Source organism: Ursus maritimus, unplaced genomic scaffold (genome assembly GCF_017311325.1).
Source record: "Ursus maritimus isolate PB19 unplaced genomic scaffold, ASM1731132v1 scaffold_11, whole genome shotgun sequence".
In the NCBI taxonomy this organism is placed as follows: domain Eukaryota; kingdom Metazoa; phylum Chordata; class Mammalia; order Carnivora; family Ursidae; genus Ursus; species Ursus maritimus.
Genome location: NW_024423453.1, coordinates 40,129,469 through 40,150,928, shown reverse-complemented (window position 1 = coordinate 40,150,928; position 21,460 = coordinate 40,129,469). Strand labels below are relative to the sequence as shown.

Genomic DNA, 21,460 nt, shown 5'->3' with positions numbered 1-21,460 from the left:
AAAGATGAAAGATATTCTGATGTCATGGATCGGAAGAATTAACATAGTTAAAATGTCCATGCTACCCAGAGCAATCTACACTTTCAATGCTATCCCGAACATCAAAATACCGAGAATTTTTTCTTCAAAGAACTGAACGAAATAGTCCTTAAATTTGTATGGAACCAGAAAGACTCTGAATCTCCAAGGAACTGTTGAAAAGGAAAAACAAAGCTGTGGGGCATCACAATGCCGGATTTCGAGCTGTACTACAAAGCTAGATCGCAAAGACAGCATGGTACTGGCACAAAAACAGACACATAGACCAATAATGGAGGCCAGAATAGGAGAGCCCAGAAATGGACCCTCAGCTCTTTGGGCAACCACTTGATAAAGCAGGAAAAACATCCGTGGAAAAAGGACGATGTCCCTTCATAAATGGTGCTGGGAAAATTCGACAGCTACATGCAAAAGAATGAAATTGACCACTATCTCACACCATACACAAAAATAAACTCCAAATGGATGGAAAGACTTCATGTGAGAATGGAACTAACATAAATTCGTAGAGGAGAACATAGGCAGCAACCCTACGCACATCAGCCAAAGCAACCTTTTCATGACACATCCCCAAAAGGCAAAGAGAAAACAAAAGATAAAATGAATTTATGGGACTTCATCAAGATTAAAAGTTTCTGCACATCCAAGGAAACAGTCAGAAAAACTAAGAGGCAGCTCCACGGAATGGGAGAATATATTTGCAAATGACACTACAGATAAAGGACTCGTATCCAAGATCTACAAAGAACTTCTCAAACTCAATACACGAGAAACAAATAAACAAATCAAAAAATGGGTAGAAGATATGAACAGACACTCTTTCCAATGAAGAATACAAATGGCTAACAGACACATGAAAAAATGTTCAAAATCATTAGCCATCAAGGAAATTCAAATCAAAACCACACTGAGATACCACCTACGCCAGTAGAATGGCAAAAATAGACAAGGCAAGAAACAACAATTGTTGAGAGGATGTGGATAAAGGGATCCTCTCCTACATTGTTGGTGGGAATGCAAGTTGGTACAGCCACTCTGAAACGTGTGGAGGTCCCTTAAAAGTTAAAAATTGAGCTACCTCTATGATCCAGCCATTGCACTACTGGGTGTTTACCCCAAAGATGACAGACGTTAGTGAAGAGAAGGGCCATATGCACCCCAATGTTCATAGCAGCAATGTCCACAATAGCTAAATCGTGGAAGGCTCGAGATGCCCTGCAACAGATGACTGGATTGAAGCTGTGGTCCATATATACAAATGGAATATTACTCAGCAATCAGAAAGAATGAGTTCTCATACATTTGCTACAACATGGACGGCAAGAATTGAGGAGATAATGCTTAGTGAAATAAGTCAAGCAGAGAAAGACAACTATCATATGATTTCCTCTCATCTATGGAACATAAGAACTAGAATGATCAGTAGGGAAGTGAAAGGGATAAAGAAAGGGGTAATCAGAAGGGGGAATGAAACATGAGAGACTATGGACTATGAGAAACAAACTGAGGGCTACAGAGGGGAGGGGGGTGGGGGAATGGGATAGACCGGTGATGGGTAGTAAGGAGGGCACGTATTGCATGGTGCACTGGGTGTTATACACAACTAATGAATCATCGAGCCTTACATCGAAAACCGGGGATGTACTGTATGGTGACTAACATAATATAATAAAAAATCATTATTAATAAAATAAATAAATAAATAAATAAATAAATAAATAACACATGAGTCAAAGAAGAAATATCAAGAGAAATTTTTAAAATACTTTAAAGTAAATAAAAATAAAATCCAACTTATCAAAATCTGTGAGATGCAACAAAAGCAGTACTTCGAGAAAAATTTATAGCATCAAATGCGTATATTAGGGAAAAAAAGAAAGATCTAAAACCAGTAATATACACCTCTACCTTAAAAAAAAAACAGAAAAAGAAAAGCAAATTAAATTTTTTTAAAGATTTGTTATTTATTTGAGGGAGCGAGAGACAGCATGAGCAAAGGGGAGGAGCAGAGGGAGAGGGAGAAGCAGGCTCCCCGCTGAGCAGGATGCCATGTTGGGCTCCATCCCAGGATCCTGAGGTCATGACCCAAGCAGAAGTCAGATCCTTAATTGACCGAGCTTCCCAGGTACCCCAAGAAAAGTAAATTATTATCACCCAGATACCCCAAGAAAAGCAAATTACATCCAAGTAGGCAGAAGGAAAAAATAATAAAAATTAGAGCACAAATCTATGAAATTGAAAACAGAAAATCAACAGAGAAAATTAATGAAATCAAAAGCTGGTTCCTTACTAACATCTCAAAAACAGTGGAACTCTTAGCCAGATTAAGAAAAAAAGAAAGAGGACACAGATTATTAATATTAGAAATGAAAGAGGGACCATCACTGCTGATCCCATGAACATTAATAATAATAAAGGAATACTGTGAACTAGGCCCACAGATTTGATAACCTAGATGAAATGGACCAAGATCTTGAAAGACACAATCTAACCAAACTCATACAAAGAGAAATAGATCGTCTGAATAGGTCTCTATCCATTAAAGAAATTGAATCAATAATCTTCCAAAACAGATACACCAGGCCCAGACGGGTTCACCAGGTTCACCAAACATTTAAGGGAGAAGGTATATCAATTCTCTATAATCTCTTATAGAGAAGATAAAAGTAGAGAATTCTTCCTTAACCCATTCTATGAAGCCAGCATTACCGTAGTAGTAAAAACCAGACAAAGACAACACAAGAAAGGAAAACTGCAGACCAACATCTCTAACCGACATAGATACAAAAATGTTCAAGAAAATATTAGCAAGTCCAATTCAACAATCTATAAAATAGCATGTGGGACAGAAGGATGAGCAACAGGCCCGGGCTCAAAAGGCCTGGGTCTGAGATTCAGTCTGTCACATGCCATTTAATGTCACTGGGAGATCACTGAATCTTACTTTATCATCATTGACACCTGCCTATCGCCGGTATGGTATTAAATCGAATGGCGAAAAAAATGTGCAAAACCACGTCAAATGATACTGTTACTTCAAACCAGAAAGCACTCATTTAAAGAACGGCCAAAACGACAACCCGAGCGCCAAGAGTCAACAAGAGGAGTTCCCAGGATCAGAGCCATAGGTCCGATCTTGGCCCGGCTTCAAATTCACGCTGGTGTTCAGGGCAACAGACTGCAGCTCCAAGCCTCCGGAGGCACCTCAAGCATGCACAGGCCCCTGCACACCCTCAACAAACGCCCAGGAAAATGACTTAAGGATTTGGGTCCTACAGACAGTGGCAGGCACCACATGTCCCAGCACCAGCTAAGTACTTGACAACACTGCCATCCTACGCCTCTGAAGAGCTGCATTTATTTTCCACTAAGTGTGCTGGCAGCCTGCTTTACCGGAACCTATTACATAGCCACCAACGTATTCGAAACAGGGAGAAAACAGACACACACAAAAGAAATTCATTACCCATGGGATATGTCACAGTTAATGGTAATTAATCAAACTTTTTTCCCTTCGTGTAGAAAACCAGCCACATAAATAACCATATCGGGGATCAATGGAGCATCTGTTTCATCCTCCAAAAAAAAAAAAAAAAAACAACTGGCAGAATGCTGCTCAGATTTCCTGGGATGCCTAAAGAAAACCATTTTCAGAGAAGGAGATATGTTTTCCTTTGGGAAAAAAAATCTATAACTCTTCCCTAAATTTGTTTTCTACCATAATTACATCCTTTTATATATGTGTACAACACATATTAACACAGTGTGTACTTGGTTGTAAACATATATTTAAAAAATTGAAGCTAGTGCCAAAAAATGCAAAGATAAAGCTCAGGAATTTCCTTTGGTGTTTTAGGAAAGCAAATCTCATGTGTGAATGTTTCTGTGCATCTAAACAAAATAACTATACTTATAAAAAATGTCTATAATCTTCTGAACTCACATCTCCTGAACAAAATGAAGGAAAAATTGCCCCTTCCATAAATGGCCAATATATTCTGTCAATGCCCTAAATCTGGATGTTTCTACTGCCTATATTATTGCTACTATAACCCAAATTTAAATTCCACATATTCTGCTATCCCCTCCGAAACTAAACTCCCTATGCATCTTCATTCCTATGCTCTTCAGAAAATCAATATTTGCACAGTGATACTTACTTAGCCAAGTGCCATTTTAACCAACATCCGTCCCAGATACCCAGGGGGCAGCAGGAGGACTTTTCAGTACCTCGGCAACTTTGGCCAGCTAAAGATACCTCAAACATAAAAGCTATATACTACTATGTCTATGGGGAGTTCCTTACTTGAAAAATATACACTTTAACACTGCCAACTGTTTAAGTTTCTCTGATTTAAGGTATTTCAAAGAAGAACGCTTAGACTTTTCTTTCTGGAAATGTCTGAACACATGCCTCTGAATTCCCTAAAAATATATCTGACTAGATTAGGTCATAACTCCAAGACTACAATAAACACTACTAATAATAGCGAAGGTTTCAATAGCACTTCCAATGTGGTCTGCACTGTTTTAAGTGCCTTACACATAAACTAATAAAGGCATTCCTCCGAAATATCGTGGGTCCGGTTCCAAACCACTGCATTAAAGTTAATGTCACAATAAAGCGAGTCAAATGAACTTTTTGGTTTCCCGGTGCATATAAAAGTTATGTTTACGCTATACTGTAGTCTGTTAAGTGTGCAACAGCATTACGTCCAAAAGAATCAATGTACCCATCTTAATTTAAAAATACTTCCTTGATAAAAAATGCTAACCATCATCTGAGCTTCCAGTGAGTCATAATTGCTGATCCCAGATCATCATAACAAATATAATAATGAAGAAGCTTGACATGAGAATTACCAAAATGGGGCACAGAGACGTGAAGTAAGCAGATGCCACTGGAAAAGTTGGTGCGGACAGACTAGCTTGATGGCAGGGTTGCCGCAAACCTTCAATTTGTAAATAACACAGTTATCTGTGAAGAGCAATAAAACGAAGCACAGTTAAACAAGATATGTCTGAATGGTCCTTACAACAAGCTGAGGGGTAGGCATACTATTATTTTCCCTGTCTTACAGCTGAGGAAACTGAGGCAGAGAGAGGTGAAGTAGCTTGCCCCAGGTGACAAGGACCAGAGGCAGGATTCGAACCCAGGCAGGCAGGCTCCAAAATCCGTATGCTTCGGTTTAGATTACACAGTATTTCTCAGGAGAGATTAGCAGATTAAATTTTTTTAATGGACGGATTTTATTTGAAGAGAATAGCTGATCTTGATCTAGTCCGGGGGGGAAAAAAGGATTTTTTGAATAACAAATAGTAAATTAGGAGGTTCCGCCTCATTACTTCCCTGATCGTTGCCTTCTTTTACTGAGTTGCTAGTACATTAAAATGGTCCTCTTGGGGCCCAGAAAACAAAAAGGGGCCGCAAAGTCCGCTAGGCTGCAAATGAGCGATCTCTACGTGCTCCCCTCCTCTCTCTGCACAAACGTTACAGTTTCCCCATGTCCTTCTGGACATCTTCTGTGTGGGCAATCCCAAGTCATTAAAACAGTCTCTAATAATGTCCTAATAGTATCCGCAACGTCTCTAAGGGAAGATTCTCCCAGACAACCGCAGAAGACCTATAAACAGGAGCAGGGTCTGCTCTGTGACTTCCAATCATCAGAATGAAAGGTTTCCAGAAGAAAATGGGAGGGGGGATGAGAATCCGGGTGGAGAATGGGGGGAAATGCAGAGAGAGGTTCTAATCAGCGTGCATCAGGGCTTTGTGGCCATTTTATAACTATGTTTATTTTATGAAGTCATATATCAGAACCCAGTCAGCAATAACGTGGTCAAGGAAAATGAGGTTGTTAAAGAAAATGAGAAGCATGAGAGACTATGGACTCTGGGAAACAAACTGAGGGCTTCAGAGGGGAGGGGGGTGGGGAAATGGGATAGACTGGTGATGGGTAGTAAGGAGGGCACGTATTGCATGGTGCACTAGGTGTTATACGCAACTAATGAATCATCGAACTTTGCATCAGAAACCAGGGATGTACTGTATGGTGACTAACATAATATAATAAAAAAAATTTAAAAAAAAAAGAAGAAGAAAAGAAAATGAGAGATACAGATAATCTGAACCATCCGCTAGAAGGGTTCAGTTGAGCAGGCTGGACTTGTACTGGGCAGGATTGGCTTCATGTGGGAAAGAGAGAAGCTCAGACCAGTAGGTAAACCACAGGATCCACGGTTTCAGCCCAGAGAAGGCAGCAACGCCACATGGATTGAACAGGTCCCAGGGCTACAAGTCTTCGGGAACAAGCAGGCCAAAGAAAAGGGAGCCTGGGACACACATAGTTAAGATCTTGTCAAGTTACAGCTTTTGTCTTTCACTTTCTCTTGCCTCTCACTCACCAATGAAGATTTCTAAGCTTCTCAACTTCTACCCCAAAATACAGAGAGGCATCTCCAGACCTTCTGCGCACACTTGTTCTCTTCATCCACACTTCTAAATGAGAGCCAGGAAAGATACAGTAATCACTTCTATTTATTGCTTAATAACCATCTAAACGTGTTTTAACAAGTTCCTACATTGGCCTTTTAGCATTTTACTTTGAGTTGAAGATTCCAAGGTTCTCTCTTTTAAGGAAGATGCCAATGTGTAGAAAAATACTGGAGACAAAGAGAGGTAAATAATGAAATACCCCTAGACAGAGTCAACCTTATTTCATTCTTAAGGATACCCAGGGACTAGAGCCAAGGCCAAACATCATGGCCACGCCTATCCACACGGAACCTCCTCTACCCTGGAAATGTAGTTGTGGTAATATATCTTTACACCCGGACTCCTCCAAGTCCTGAAACGACTATTCCCTAAGTGTGTGTTTGTGTTGGCTGGTCCTTCCTCCCTAGAAAACGGGAACCCCAAGGGAAATGGAGCTTGCTGCATTCATTCCACAGAGGTGGTCCCTGAATTCATGCATGTACCAAACATTACTATAGCCCAGGATTTCTAAACCTCAAAACTACTGACATTGCTAAAGTGAAAATATTCTGACACTTGTCAAACCAGTAAGGAAGATTTTACTCAGGACTATTACAATAGGTGTCAAGACTATAGAAAGAGAGGAGAGAAATCAGGGTCAACTCCAAATACAGAAAAGACTACCGGCAATTTCTGTCAACCAACAAGCAGAGTGAGGGAGTCGGCAGACGGAAAATGACTAAGACAAGTCAGCAAGGATGGAGGATTCTTACTAAACTGATCTAACAGGATTCTTGCTGAATGCAAGCCAGGCTGATCAGATATGAAGAACAAGGGAATTTTCACTAAACTGGCTCAGCAGAATTCTTGCCAAAAGTGAGTTAGGCAGGCCAAAAACAGGATGGGAGCCAAGGGTGAGACCCAGTCAACAAGAAGGCTCAGAGGAGCTTAACTAAAGTTTGGGCAAGGACAGTGTCTTTGTCCACATTTTGGATCAGTCAATTCTTCGTCTTGAGGGGCCATTCCATGCATTGTAGGATGTTTAGCAATATCTCTGGCCTCTACCCACTAACTGCCAATAGCATCTGCACCCCCCCCCCACGGTTGTGGCCACCAAAAATGTCTTGAGACATTGCCAAATGTTCCCTGGTGGCAAAACTGCCTCTGGTTGAAAACTACTACTTTAGACCAAGGGTTGAAAATTTACAGTAAATATAAATAAATAAATCTTTAGGCTTTGCAGGATACATACACAGTTGATCCTTGAACAACACAGATTTGAACTACATGGGTCAACTTATATGTGCTTTTTTCCCCAATAAATATGGCACTATAACTGTATTTTCCTTGATTTTCTTAATAACATTCTCTTTTGTCTAACTTTAAGAACACAGTATATAATATATAGAACATACAAAATGTGTGCTAATCATCTGTTTATGTGATCAGTAAGGCTTCTGGTCAACTATTAGTAGTAAAGGTTTTAGAGAGTCAAAAGTTACCCACAGATTTTCTACTAAGCAGGGAGGTCTGTCCCCCTAACTCCATATGTTGTTCATGGTTCGACTGTATGCTCTCTATACTTATTCCTGGTTTTGGTTTCGGTTTTTTAGAGAGAAAGAGTGTGCATGAGTTGGGGGGAGCAGAGGGAGAGTCAGAGAGAGAATCTTAAGCAGGATCCATGCCCAGCATGGAGACCCACGTGAGGCTGGATCTCACAACCCTGAGATTATGACCTGAGCTGAAATCAAGAGTCAGATGCTTAACCAACTGAGCCACCCAGGAGCCCCCTGTCTTTTTTTTTTTTTTCCAACCATTTAAAAATCCATAAACTATTCTCAGCAGGTAGATTATTTAAAAACAAAAACAAAAAATAAAAAAACCACGCAGCAGGCCAGATTTGGTCCATGGGCCATGGCTTGCCAAACTCTACTTGCCAAACTACCATCTTTTCAAAAACATATAGACAGTATACAGATAGTATAATACTTATAGAGTCTTCATAACACTCTATCAATATCATATTCTCAATTGATGGAAAACAGAATTGGGGCAAAATCTTGCAGCAGTCCACAGAATGTTTTTATATTAGAAAAGTATGCTCATTCTCAACAGCCTGTAGAAAACTACCCAAAAAACATTCCCACAAGTCTGCCCTTTCCTGGCCAAACATAATCTAACCTTCACGTTCCCATCCCTAGGTCCCCAAATCCCCAACTATATAGTGTTGATTTAGAAGTTCGTTTTTGTTGCTTTTTAACTGACACTACTTTGGTTTATATTTAACATGTTTTTCATACACCCTCTCCTCTAACATTCTGGAAGGCACCTTTAAATTAATCTGTTCCTGGCTACAGAGGTCACTGGGACACCTTGTCTTACTTAAGGATCACTTACATGAACCCATATGCTCCATAATCTTCATTTTTTGCCTCTAGAAACAAATATATACTCATATATTAATAGAATTGCCCTGGAAATGATGACAAGTTCAAAAGGACCCTAGGACTACACACGGGTTATACTCTAATCCTGCTACTGAATGTGAGAATTTAAGTTTTGGGGTGTTTTTGTTTCTAACAGCTACAACAAAAGCCACTGGGGAAAATAAAAAGACCCAGCAACTCCTGTTATTTCCATTTACTCACTTGTATTATGTGAGGTCTAAATTATTAGGAAGAGTAGAGAAAGGATCTCTAAACAAATTTAGGAAAGTATGGCTAACATGTAAAATTACAAAGTCTATAAGATACTTCTGCCACTGTTTACTCTTCTTTGATTAAAACATCAAAATATAACTTCACCTTTGATGCTGAGACCCCAAATAGTAAAGCAGCAGCTGATCATCAAAATAGAAGGCATGTTCTTTATATTCAACTGAATTCCTTTTTAAGTCATAAAAGCAATATATAGTCACTGCAAAGAAAGTATAGAAAATGAAGATAATAAAAATCACTCGAAGCACAAGAGATAAACTACTTTTAAAGCTTTAATACCTGGACACCTGAATAGCTCAGTTGGTTAAGTGTCTGCTTTTGACTCAGGTCAGGATCTCAGGGTCTTGGGATGGAGCCCCACGTCAGGCTCCCAGCTCAGTGGGGAGCCTGCTTCTGCCTCTCCCTGCCACTCATGCTCTCCCTCTTGCTATCTCTCTCTCTCTCTCTCAAAGAAATAAATAAAATCTTTAAAAAAAAAAAGGTTTTAATATCTTCCTAGTCTTTATCCTATACTTTCTAATAATTCCATAAATTCTACAAAATCAGAAGCGTAAGTGTATATGTACACATTTGGCAAAAGAACTGGCAACACATATCAACAAATAAAGGATCCACATCTTTAATCTCTTCTGTTCATTCTTCTATAAATCTACCAGGAATCTAAACAGAATTATTACAAATGTCCTAAGTCTCTCATCAAAGAATATTTCTAATAGTGAAAAATTAGAACAAGTTGTGTTTAATAATAGAGAAGGATTAAATATATATGGCACATCCTTATAGTGCAATAAATGACAACTGTTAAAATTGGAATTTTTTAAAAGAATTTAAAGACTTGGGATCTAATCTTGATTTCTGCTCTTTCCCTTTAAAATTATATCCTAAGAATTTTCTCACATCATTAAATTATCAAAATTATCCAATTTATATAATTTAGATTTTAGATTTATAGAAAAGTAAAGAGAAGGAGATTAAAGATAGAAATTCCTTACTTCTTAATATCTCTTGCCAAATCTTTTGCTTAAATGTTCTTCTCCCATGTTCAGAAGATTGGGACATATCTCAATGAGACTTTAAGAAGGTATATACTCTCAAATCAATAAGTACAAATACCCACGAAAAAAAATATATTAGTTTAGATTTGTTTTACATACCTGTAATTAAGCCTCACAAAATATTCCAAAAGACTGCTGATTCTCTCCTTCCTTATTTTTTTAAAGATCTTATTTATTTATTTGAGAGAGAGAGACAGAGTGCACACACGCAGGAGAGGGGCAGAGGGGAATGGATAGAGGAGGAGGGAGAGGGACAAGCAGGCACTGCACTGAGTGAGGAGCCCCACGCAGGGCTCAGTCTCACAACCCTGAGATATGACCTGAGCTGAAATCAAGAGTCCAATGCTTAACTCACTGAGCCACAAGGCACCCCTTCCCACCTTTCCTATTAACAGAATCCCAATTTTATAGTAAGCAGCCAACATCTAAGGCAAAAACTGCATCTCCTAGCTTCCCTTGCAGCCAGAGGTGATACCGTGATACCATCTGACCAATGAGTATAAGGGTAAATCCATGGAAGGCCTTTCAGGAAAGCCCCTCACCAAGGGGTGGGAACAAAAGGCAGACTGCTGCAAGCTCCCTCTTGCATTTTGACCTTTCTCTTCTTTCCTAGAATGAGGACCTAGAGATGGCTAGACTTCTGATACCAGATTGGAACATAGAGGCAAGGATCACACCCAAGAGAGTGAAACAGAAAGACAGACAGACCTGGGTCCCTCATAATCAAGAAACCACTCTACTGAGCCTGGATAGCCTAGGGCTAGACTTATTTTATGTGGAAGAAAAATAATTCCCTAATTTGTCTGAGGCATTGATTCTGGTACTTACTTATGGGTGAACCCAACCCTAACTGATATATCAACTTCTAGAGTTATTTTTAAAAGGTAAGATGCAGATGGAATTGGCAGAAATCAATTAGCTCATTTAAATACTTGTTTACTCTTTCATATAATCAATATCTACTGAAGAACTATACTGGGCAGTGGAAACACAGAAATAAATAATATATCTTACCATCTAAAAGAAGCAACTGAACAGACAATTAAAGCACAGTTTGATGAGGCACATGGTAGGGAAAGAATGGTATGCTATGGGAGCAGATAATAAAAAGCATTTAACCCAAATTATTGAAAGATAATGGCATCAGAGGTGGCTTTCCGGGTGATCTGAAATTTAAGTTGAGACCTGAAAATGGAAATGGTAGTGTTAACCAGGCAAATGAGGCAGTGAGGGAAGAGTATTCCAGGTGAAGGGAAGGGCATGTGCAAAGGCCCAGAAGAAGAAGAGGGAACATGACATACTGTAGGGAGTGCAAACAGTCTACTATGCTAGAGCACAGAACTGGAGTGGGAACGGAGAGAGCCCTCTGCCTAGGAACTGCCCAAATTACCGACGCCAACCCTTTCTGTGCCAGACGAGCCTCTGAGTTTTTTATTGTTCGTGTATTGCTATAAAGAGAAATTAAGGACCGAGAGAGGCAAAAACAGAGATATCATTTGTCTTTTATTCTCTAACTTTCAATATGTCAGATACCACCCAGATACTACCCGCACCTTTCCAGCTTTCTGCCCTACAGTGAGATTCATCAAATGTCTGGAACATCCTTTCCTCAGGACTGGTGGGGCTTACTCAACAGTGAAGTGGAGTAGAAGACGATTCACCCAACACTAGCTGACTGACCATGGAGGGGTTAGGCTGGTGAGTGCAGAGAGTGTCATAACCAGATGACTACAAGGAAGAATAATACTCGGGCAATAATATAAAGAAAAGGATGGAAAGAGGACACGGGTTATAATATATGAGAGCAGGGGTGAGAGATGATGGAGGCCAGGACCAGAATACTTACAACAGAAAACAGAGAAGTGGATGTGTGCTTCTGAGAGAGATTTTGTAAGCGGGCTCCAGAGGACTGAGCAGACACGCAGGGGGAAAGAGGGGGAAGCAAAGGGTCATCCTAGATGGCTGGGCTACTGAGAGGAAGGCAGCAGAGCACAAGGATGAAGACCACATGCTCTGGGATTCCATCTCCACCAATTAACAGTTCTGTGACCTTGGGGAAGCTACTTAAGCCCCCGTGCTTGGGTTCCCACATTCCTTAATGGGAATAACAATAGAATCTACCTCAAAGGATTTTGTGAGAGTTACAGAAAGTCCTTAGAACAATGCCTGGCATGTAGGAAATGCTAGATAACTGTTAGCTACATTAAGGCTGATGGTGATGCCATTCACCAAGACAGGGACCATGAGAGGAGGCACAGATTTCAAGGGCGTAGAAAGAGGAGCTCCATTTTGGATATTTTAACCTGATCTGCCCGTGGGATGTCGAGCAGGCAGCTGACTGTACGGGACTAAAGCCAAGAGGGGAGTTCTGAGAGCCAGGTTCTACTCTGGAAAGGGTGGTATAAAGGGGACATTTGAGCAAGGCCTGGTGGGCACGCAGAAGTGGGCCCTGAGGAGAGAGCATATGAGTGAGATGTGGAGGAAAGGAAAGAATTCACAGTCCCTAGGGAACACCGATACTCAAAGAACAAAGGAAAAAAGACTGAGAAGGACCAGCCACTGAGACAAGAGGAAGACTCACAAAAAATAATTCTAACAAGGTTGTACCGTAAAAATGGAAGAAACAAAAATATGAATGGCACTGGAGGGAAACAGAAATTTTTCCTCTACCCTTCTAGGTCCTTTTGGCTGGTCTAATAATTAAATTGATGCAAGACCGATTAACAGGAGAAAAACAAATTTCATTACATACATTCAGAAGCCCCATAAAATATGTGACCTACAGTCAGTTGGCCAATTGAGGCTTATATACCATCCTGAGCTAAGGAGAAGGGGCTGGAAGTCTTAGACTCTGAAGGGGAGAAAGACAATTTATAGAAAGATGGGAAGAGCTCATGTTTGGTAAACAAATGTTTTCCATGCCATGCAGAGACAGTAGGACACAGAAAGGAACTTGATCTCCAGGCCTCCCCCCCAGCTTACCACACCTAGACCATACTCTTGTAGTTATCTCCCGTGATAGTTCTCTTCCTAGACCAAGCCCTCTGTATAAATTCTCTTAGGCAGCCAAGGGGGAGTCTTTTGGGCCTTGACTGAATTCAACTCAAAGTAATCCACATGCCAAAGTGGCACATTTTAGGGAGGCTTGATCTGAACTCCTTCAAAAGTCAGATGACGGGAATGTATCACACACAGGGAATAAACTCAGAGATTAGAAATAAGGGGTAGGGACAAAAAGATCTCAATAAAATGCAGTAATCCCTGATGGCCAGTGTTTAAAGTTTATTTATTATTTTTATAAATTACCTAGAAGAACCACATAATAAAATCTCCATGTTTACAGGAGTGAGAAAGCTCTTTCAGTGAGCAAACTGCCTTACCAATGAGGATAAGCCTCGAAAAATCTCATAGCGTAATCTAAGTAGGCAAGAAAGAGTAAGATTTTTCAAGGAAAGAAGTCAGAACGTATTTTTCAATGAAAAATAATCCAAACTGCATTTCACAAGTAAAGTTCTGGCGAGGGCGCCAGGGTGGCTCAGTGGGTTAAGCATCTGCCTTTGGCTCAGGTCATAATCTCAGCGTCCTGGGATTGAGTCTCATGTCATCAGGCTCCCTGATCAGCAAGGAATCTGCTTCTCCCTTTCCCTCTGCCCCTTCCCCCGTTCATGCTACCGTGCTCACTCGCTCTCTCAAATAAATATATAAAATCTTAAAAAAAAAAAGTTCTGGCCCCCAAGCTTTCAATTACTGAACACCCCCCCAAAAAAGCCATTTTAAATCATATCACTTTAGGAAGTGAAGGAAACTCATAGACATCCACTGGTTCAGATCGCAGATACGAGAACTTGCTAAAAAGCAGATCATGGGGTCATCCAAGACCTACTGAATCAGCACCTCAGGGTATGAGGTTAGAAAAATTTTACTGCTTTCTGAAATTTTTAAAATAAGCTCACCAGGTAATTCATGTGCACACTAATATTTGAGAACCCTTGATTTACCCGATCAGGGGACCAAGGGCTTAAGACTGTGAATGGCTTGGACAACAGCACATAGCTAATGAGAGCGTCTAGAGCAATTCTCAAACTTTAATATGCATCAGAATCATCAGGAGGTTTTGTTAAATATAAATATCTGAGTTCTCAGATATTTACCTTCAGAGTTTCTGATTCAACCCAAGAATTTACATGTCTAACAAGTGTCCAGGTGAGGCAGCTGCTGCTCACCTGGGGACCACGCTTTGACAACCTCCGGTCTGCAACAGAGTCATTAGAGACTTTTCTCCGTGTACATCAATTCAATGCAGCCCTGAACCCTTAAAGACCGAGAAAAACCAATGTGTTTCAGGAATGATGTTGAAATGAAATAGAAAACATGACCAAACATAAATTACATACATTTATTCTAAGCCATTCTGGTAAATTGCAAGACACATACAGAGAAGATCCAAACTAAGCTAGAATGAAATTACAAGGGTCATGGAACATGTGAAGAAACAAAAATAGTTGAATAAATAAAAAGACCAAATCCACAAAAGAAAGTAAAGATAGATCATGATTTTAAAATCTATAAATTATGAAAAGGTACATGCAGAATGAAGACATTTCAGAATGATAACATCAGATAGCTGGTCTGATTATCTGTCAGAAGTCATCTTAGGTATCTTTCTGTTTTAGTTACTCAGGAAATCTAGCCCCAAACCAATCCTGAAGATTTTTTTTTTATTCAAAACCACTTTTGAAAATGGTTTCCCACTGGTCCCACACAAAGCCATGGGAGCCACAGAGAAACATTCTTCACTCACCGCCCCAATCCTGCATGACTCAGACATCCGGTATTACCTCAGAAAGACAGCATTCTAGCGCTGCTCTAACTGCTACTCTTTTCTCATGCAGACAAGCCTTAACCCTGAAATACTATATTCAAATACGTAATTCTCTCAACAGCTCAGGATATCTGTAATTGCCTCGATCTGCCTGCTATTTGTCTCGCTGTTCTGAGAACACATCCAAAATCCGTACCAGATGAATTCCACTGACAGCATCTCCTCAGGCCCATCAGACACAATTTCTATCACATCGTCTCCAACTCCTTTCAAACCCATTTTCCATTTGTGGTACTTGCTGTGCTACCTTTAGTATCTGCAATCGTTTCCTCCGAAGAAAGTAATACACCTCAGGGTTTGATCCTTTTGTTATCCGTGTGATGCCTACACCCACCTAAGCTGTTTCCCCTTGCCCAGGCTCTCCTCCCAGTCACATATACTTGATTTTACATCTTTCCCACTCGGTGCCCAATACCCTCCTCACCTCCCAAAAATAACCTCACTTCTAAGGGTACAATATCTGGTTTTTGACCTTTTCAAAACCAGTGTAAATATCATTCTGTCAACACACATACTGCTTTTTACAGCCAAGAGGCAAAAATAGGTTCCGAATAACTTCTGCTACACAGACAGGTGAATGGTTTGAGCTGGCTAAAGGTTTTCCCCCAGGATTCATTACTGGTTAGTCGTTACCATGAAAAGTTTGTTTCTGTTTGTGTTTAGTTGAAACTAAAGCTCTCTAAAACATTAGAGGACCCTTCATTGGCCAGAGTTAACTCTAACAGGTCACAGACACACCACACACCCCCATACCTAAACACCAAAACTCAGAGTTTACCATAATGAAAGCCCAAATATAAGAAGTCACTGCCCACCAATTAACAAACATAAAATTTAAACACAGGCTCTATGCCAACCTACATTTATTAAGTCTTGGGATAAAGTGGGCTTCAAATCTATGCAATACCCTTTTGTTTCTGAAATACCTTCCCAATTACAAACAGAGGACTTTCTGGAAATTCCTATGTAGATACAACACAGCCATTTATGATCTTCTGCTTTTCTTTTCCTTTACCTAAACTGTCTTTAAAAGTATAAACTTCGCTGGGGCGCATCTGCCTTCGGCTCAGGCCATGATCTCAGGGTCCTGGGATCAAGCCCCGTGTTGGGCTCCCTGCTCAGTGGGGAGTCTGCTTCTGCATCTCCCCCCCCCCACTCATGCTCACCTGCTATCTCTCTCTCTAAAATAAATAAAATCTTTAAAATAAAAAAAGTATAAAGTTGGCTTCAACAAGGAGTGTTGGGAAAACCAGATACTCACACACAAAGGAACGAAGTTGGACCCTTACTTTACACCATTTACAAAAATTAACTCAAAATGGATCAAAGACCTAAAATAACAGCTAAAACTATAAATCTCTTAGGAGAAAACACAGGGGGAAAGATTCATGACATTGATTAGCACAGGCAACAAAAGTGAAAATAGACATATTGAACTATGTCAAATTTTAAAACTTTGGTGCATCAAAGGACAGAGTGAAAGGGCAGCCCACAAAAAGGGAGAAAATATGTGCGAGCCATGTATATGATAAAGGGCTAACATCAGAATATGCTAAAAAAAAAACTACAAATTAACAACAAAAAGACATATGACCCAATGAAAAAATGTACAAAGGACTTGACTAAATATTTCTTCTAAAAAGGTACACATATGGCCAACAAGCACATGAAAAATCTTTAACATCACTAATAATTAGGGAAATGAAAATCAAAACCGCAAGATACCACCTCATTCATACCCGTCAGGATGGCTGCTATCAAAAACAAAACAAAACAAAACAAAACAACAACAACAAAAACCCAGTGTTGGTGAAGATGAGGAGAGACAGGGCTTCAAAAAGTCAAACATGGAAGTACCATTTGACCCAGCAATTCCACTTCTAGATATACACAGCCAAAATAACGGAAAGCGGGAACGCAAACGTATTTATACACCATATTTATTATGATGTACAGGCAGCATTATTTGCCACAGCCAAAAAGTTGAAGCAACTCGAAAGTCCATCAACAAAATGAGATAAAGAAAATGTGTTGGAATAGTATTCAGCCTTAAAAAGTGAGGAAAATGCTGACACACGCTACAACATGGACAAATGTAATTCTAAGTGCAACAAGCCGGTAACAAAAAGACAGATACTGCAGGAGTCCACATACATGAGGGATCTAGAACAGTTAAATCCACAGAGACAGAAAGTAGAATGATGGTTGCCAGGGGCTGAGGGAAGGGGGAAATAGGGAGTTGTTGTTCAGTACAGTTTCAGTTTTGCAAGATGAAAACATTCTGGAGACTGGTTGCACAACACTGTGAATATACTTGATAATACTGAACTATATACTTAAAAATGGTTAAAACGGTAAATTTTACCTTGTGCAATTTAACACCATTTTTAAGTATAAACTTAATAGAATACTTCATACTAATAAATATTTTAAGAAGCATCTCAAGTTAATAGCCTTTACTTAAAAATCTATAGTCACATTTTTAGTTTACATAAAGTATATTATCTCTCAATATTAACATGCACAGAATGTTATAGTTGTACATATCTATTAAAGCAAAGGTATAATCTGCACACTTGAAAATACCTAAAAAATAACACTTTATACGCAAGGCTTGTATTCCCAAAAATTAATAAATTTACACAAACCATTACTAAAGAATGTGCATGGTAATGAAAATAACTTTGTTATCAAAGGCTACTATTTCATTTCACATTAATACTCCCTTTCATTTGAGGGGTTCAAAGAGCTTCACAAAATCGCAGTATTCTTTCTGTTTGAACCATAAATTACACAGCAAAACTTTCCTCACAGTATTTACTGAAAAATGCTGGGCTGGGGCCCCTGGGTGGTTCAGTCAGTTGAGCATCCAACTCTTGATTTTGGCTCAGGTCACGTTCTTGGGGTCATGAGATCAAGACCTACAACAAGCCCCCAGGGGGGGTCGGGCTCTGTGCCCAGTGGGGAGTGTGCTTGAGATTCTCTCTCTCCATCTCCCCCTCCTCCCCGCCCCCCTCCCCGCTCCCTCCACATGTGCACACGCTCTCTCTGTAAAATAAAAAATCTATACATCTTTAAAAAGGGGGGGGGGGACACTGGGCTGGATGCTGAGTGAGTGTAGCACAGACTCCAGGGGCCTCCAATGCTTATCCACTCCTCTTGACCACCCACGTTTGAGTAAGAAACCTGAGGTACAACTTACTAGCAAATCTGAAGAGCAGATGTTTCATAAAAGTTAGTGTTTGGCATCTAGATGTGAAAAACAGATTTATCCATTTGCATCTAAGGAAAAAAATATATCCATTTTGAATTTAGACATAAAGTTAAAGTACAGTTTTAATTCAATTACATTCTCAACTTGATCTAATAATAAGCTACTTGAGAACATATCCCTGTGCTGTTTTATTTAATGCAAAAATCAAGGAAATAACGATGCAACACCTTTACATACAAAAATACAAAGATGGGACAGAAATATGACCTTACTGCACTGGGGGTTTCAAACGCTCTCATAAAATGCAGATTCCCAAACCCTTCCCACTCCCATTCTGATTCTGACTTGCTAGATAGGGACCTAATAATTTGAATTTTTAATGTGTATTTTTAACAAGCACTCTAATAACACTTGGAGTAACAATGCAAAACACACCACCAGTAAGATGCAAATTACACTGGCTCAGGGGTATACCTTATAAGGAAGTTTAGATCTCATCTTGTTTAACCTCATCAGCACAGGAGCCCTTTCTACAATGCTGACAGATTGATTGATTGATTTTAATAAGAAAGAATACCAACATTTACATAGTCAAATAAATAGCACATGCTTCTCTGTAAGCTTACAAACCCTATCGCTTATTTTAACAACACTACCATTGTTTGAAACCTAGAGTCACCTCTTCTTAGAATTAACTTTCAATACAGTCTGTAAGCCTTCAAACACACAAATTACAGAAAGGAAATGGTTTTCACTATATTACCGCACCTTCTGGTTGTTGATCAAAATGAGAGCCCCCCAGATTCATCACCCTAGCACTAAAGGAGTTTAGACAACTTCCCAAATACACCCCGACAGGGTTGAGATTTGCCACCACAGAGAATACCACCAGAGGATCAAGACGCCATTGCAAAAAGTAAATAAATAAATTCTGATGTTTTGGGTAGAGGACAGCCTCTCAAAAAAACTGTTTTGAACAACATAATATGGACGTGGACGTGTGAGCTCAAACAGGCTTTTTTAAAGCATGTTGTTGACCATTACTAAACTCGTATCAATAGTAATAAGACATTACCTACGATTGCTGTCTTCAGTAGCCTACTGCTGAGCTGTATTTGTTCTCTTCACTGTATCCAAGGGACAGAAAAGATTTCTCCAACACTCGGCACTGCTGGAAACTCCCAGAAGACGACTTCCAAGATCTATAGAAAGGAACAAAAAAATGTCCTGCAACCATTAATAAACTACAAAACCCAGTCTAAGAGTCTCTAGTTTGCCTCTCGTCTCCTTCACTACCATTTGTGGTGTACCGAGTGGGTTCTCCTCAGACTGCACTTACCTTTCTCATAAAGGAAATTATAAGCAAAAAGTCCTCTCAATGCTTTAATAAAACTACCTTTTGCACCAGAGATGTCTAAAGAATTCTTTCTTGGCTGTTGGCTATGAACCCCACCATTTCATTTTTTTTAAAGATTGATTCATTTATTTTAGAGAGAGAGAGCAAGGGGAGGGGCAAAGGGACAAGGAGAGGGAGAATCCCAAGCAAATTCCCCCTGCTGAGCTTGGAGTCGACGTGGGGCCTGATCCTAAGATCCCAAGATCACGACCTGCGTGGAAACCAAGAGTCGGACACTCAGCCGACTGAGCCACCCAGGTGCCCCCACGACCACTTCAAACCACACCAATGGGGATTAAGGAGGGCACTTGTCCTGATGAGCAGCCAGTGTTATATGGACATGTTGAATCACTACATTGTATACCTGAAACTAATATAACACTGTATGATAGCTATAATGGAATTAAAATGAAAATATATATATATATATATATACACACACACATACATACACACTTAAATTTAAAGCATGGAAACCATTTAAATGCCCAATAACTGGGAAAGTGTTAAGTAAATTTGACATAACATAATTTACTTAGACATGATTTTGTCAGCCATCAAAAACTTTTATGAGTTTATAATAAAATGGAAAATGCCATTTATCATATAAAAAAAAGCAGAGTACAACGCTGTAATTACATATGATCACAACTACTTATGCAAAAGCAAGAAATAAGATGAAATTTGTTTCAATATAGTTCTAGGTATTAGAAAAACTATTTCCCCAACTTAGATGGGTTAAGGTGAGTGATTCAAGTCAGAGTCTAGTATAACAAATACATCTTTTCAAAATCTCTGTGTAACAAGGATGAGCCACTCATTAATGCAATAATTTTTCTGCAACAGACCAATATATTAAAAGATGGCTTCCTAGAAGTCACTGTCAGAGATTGTGGGTGGGGGAGTGTGTGTGTGTGTGTGTGTGTGTGTGTGTGTGTGTGTGTGTTTGACCTACAGATGCCTCAAAGGCTTAGAATGTAATACCCTTTCTTGTAACAAATGTTTCATGAAAGGGAAAAAAAATGGGGGGGGGGTCAAGGTAGGGTGACCTCAATGTGACCTAAACCTTTAAAACTGGGCACAGTGATGGTAGAGACCAGGCACAAGAAGAATGAATAACAGACATGAAGAATAAAAGGCAACATTTTACATGCAAATAAACAAATTCTTCATATCCCTAAAAAGAAGACAGCAGGTCCAAAATGGAGTCACTTGTGCTAAATCCTATGTCAGCAAACCAAGACTCAATACCTAACCTAACTGGATTTCAACCACCCACCATCCCCCCAGGAATGTAATCTTTAACCAGCCAACATGGAATTAGCTGAACAGCACTAGCGAGATAATCCATCTAATAGACCCCTTCCATCTCCCTTAGAAAGACAACCTTGCTTGAAACAATGCATTTTTTGCTAATAATTTCCTTTTTCTGCCCCCTTTCTGCCTTTAAAAATCTTTCTTCTTCTATAGCTCTGTGAAGCTCCTTTCTGTTGCTAGATGGGATCCTGCCCAATTCATAAATCAGTTGAAATAAGGCCAATTTGATCTTCAAATTTATTCAGTTGAATTTTTGTTGTTTAAAAATACCAAAATTTCGGGGTGCATGGGTGGCTCAGTGCTTGAGCATCCAACTCTTAATTGGGGCTGGGGTCATGATTTCAGGGTCGTGAGATCAGCGCCACGTC

At 39.7% G+C, this 21,460-nt stretch overlaps 1 protein-coding gene across 1 annotated transcript in view; it reads right to left on the bottom strand.

Annotated features, from left to right (window-relative positions):
- The window catches only part of FHIP1A (FHF complex subunit HOOK interacting protein 1A), a 168,807-nt gene extending 149,244 nt beyond the window's left edge, over positions 1–19,563 (bottom strand). The window contains exon 1 of the mRNA XM_040626358.1: positions 19,455–19,563. The gene's annotated coding sequence lies outside the window, so the exon portion shown is untranslated. The remainder of the gene's footprint in view (positions 1–19,454) is intronic.
- Positions 19,564–21,460: the final 1,897 nt, after the last annotated feature.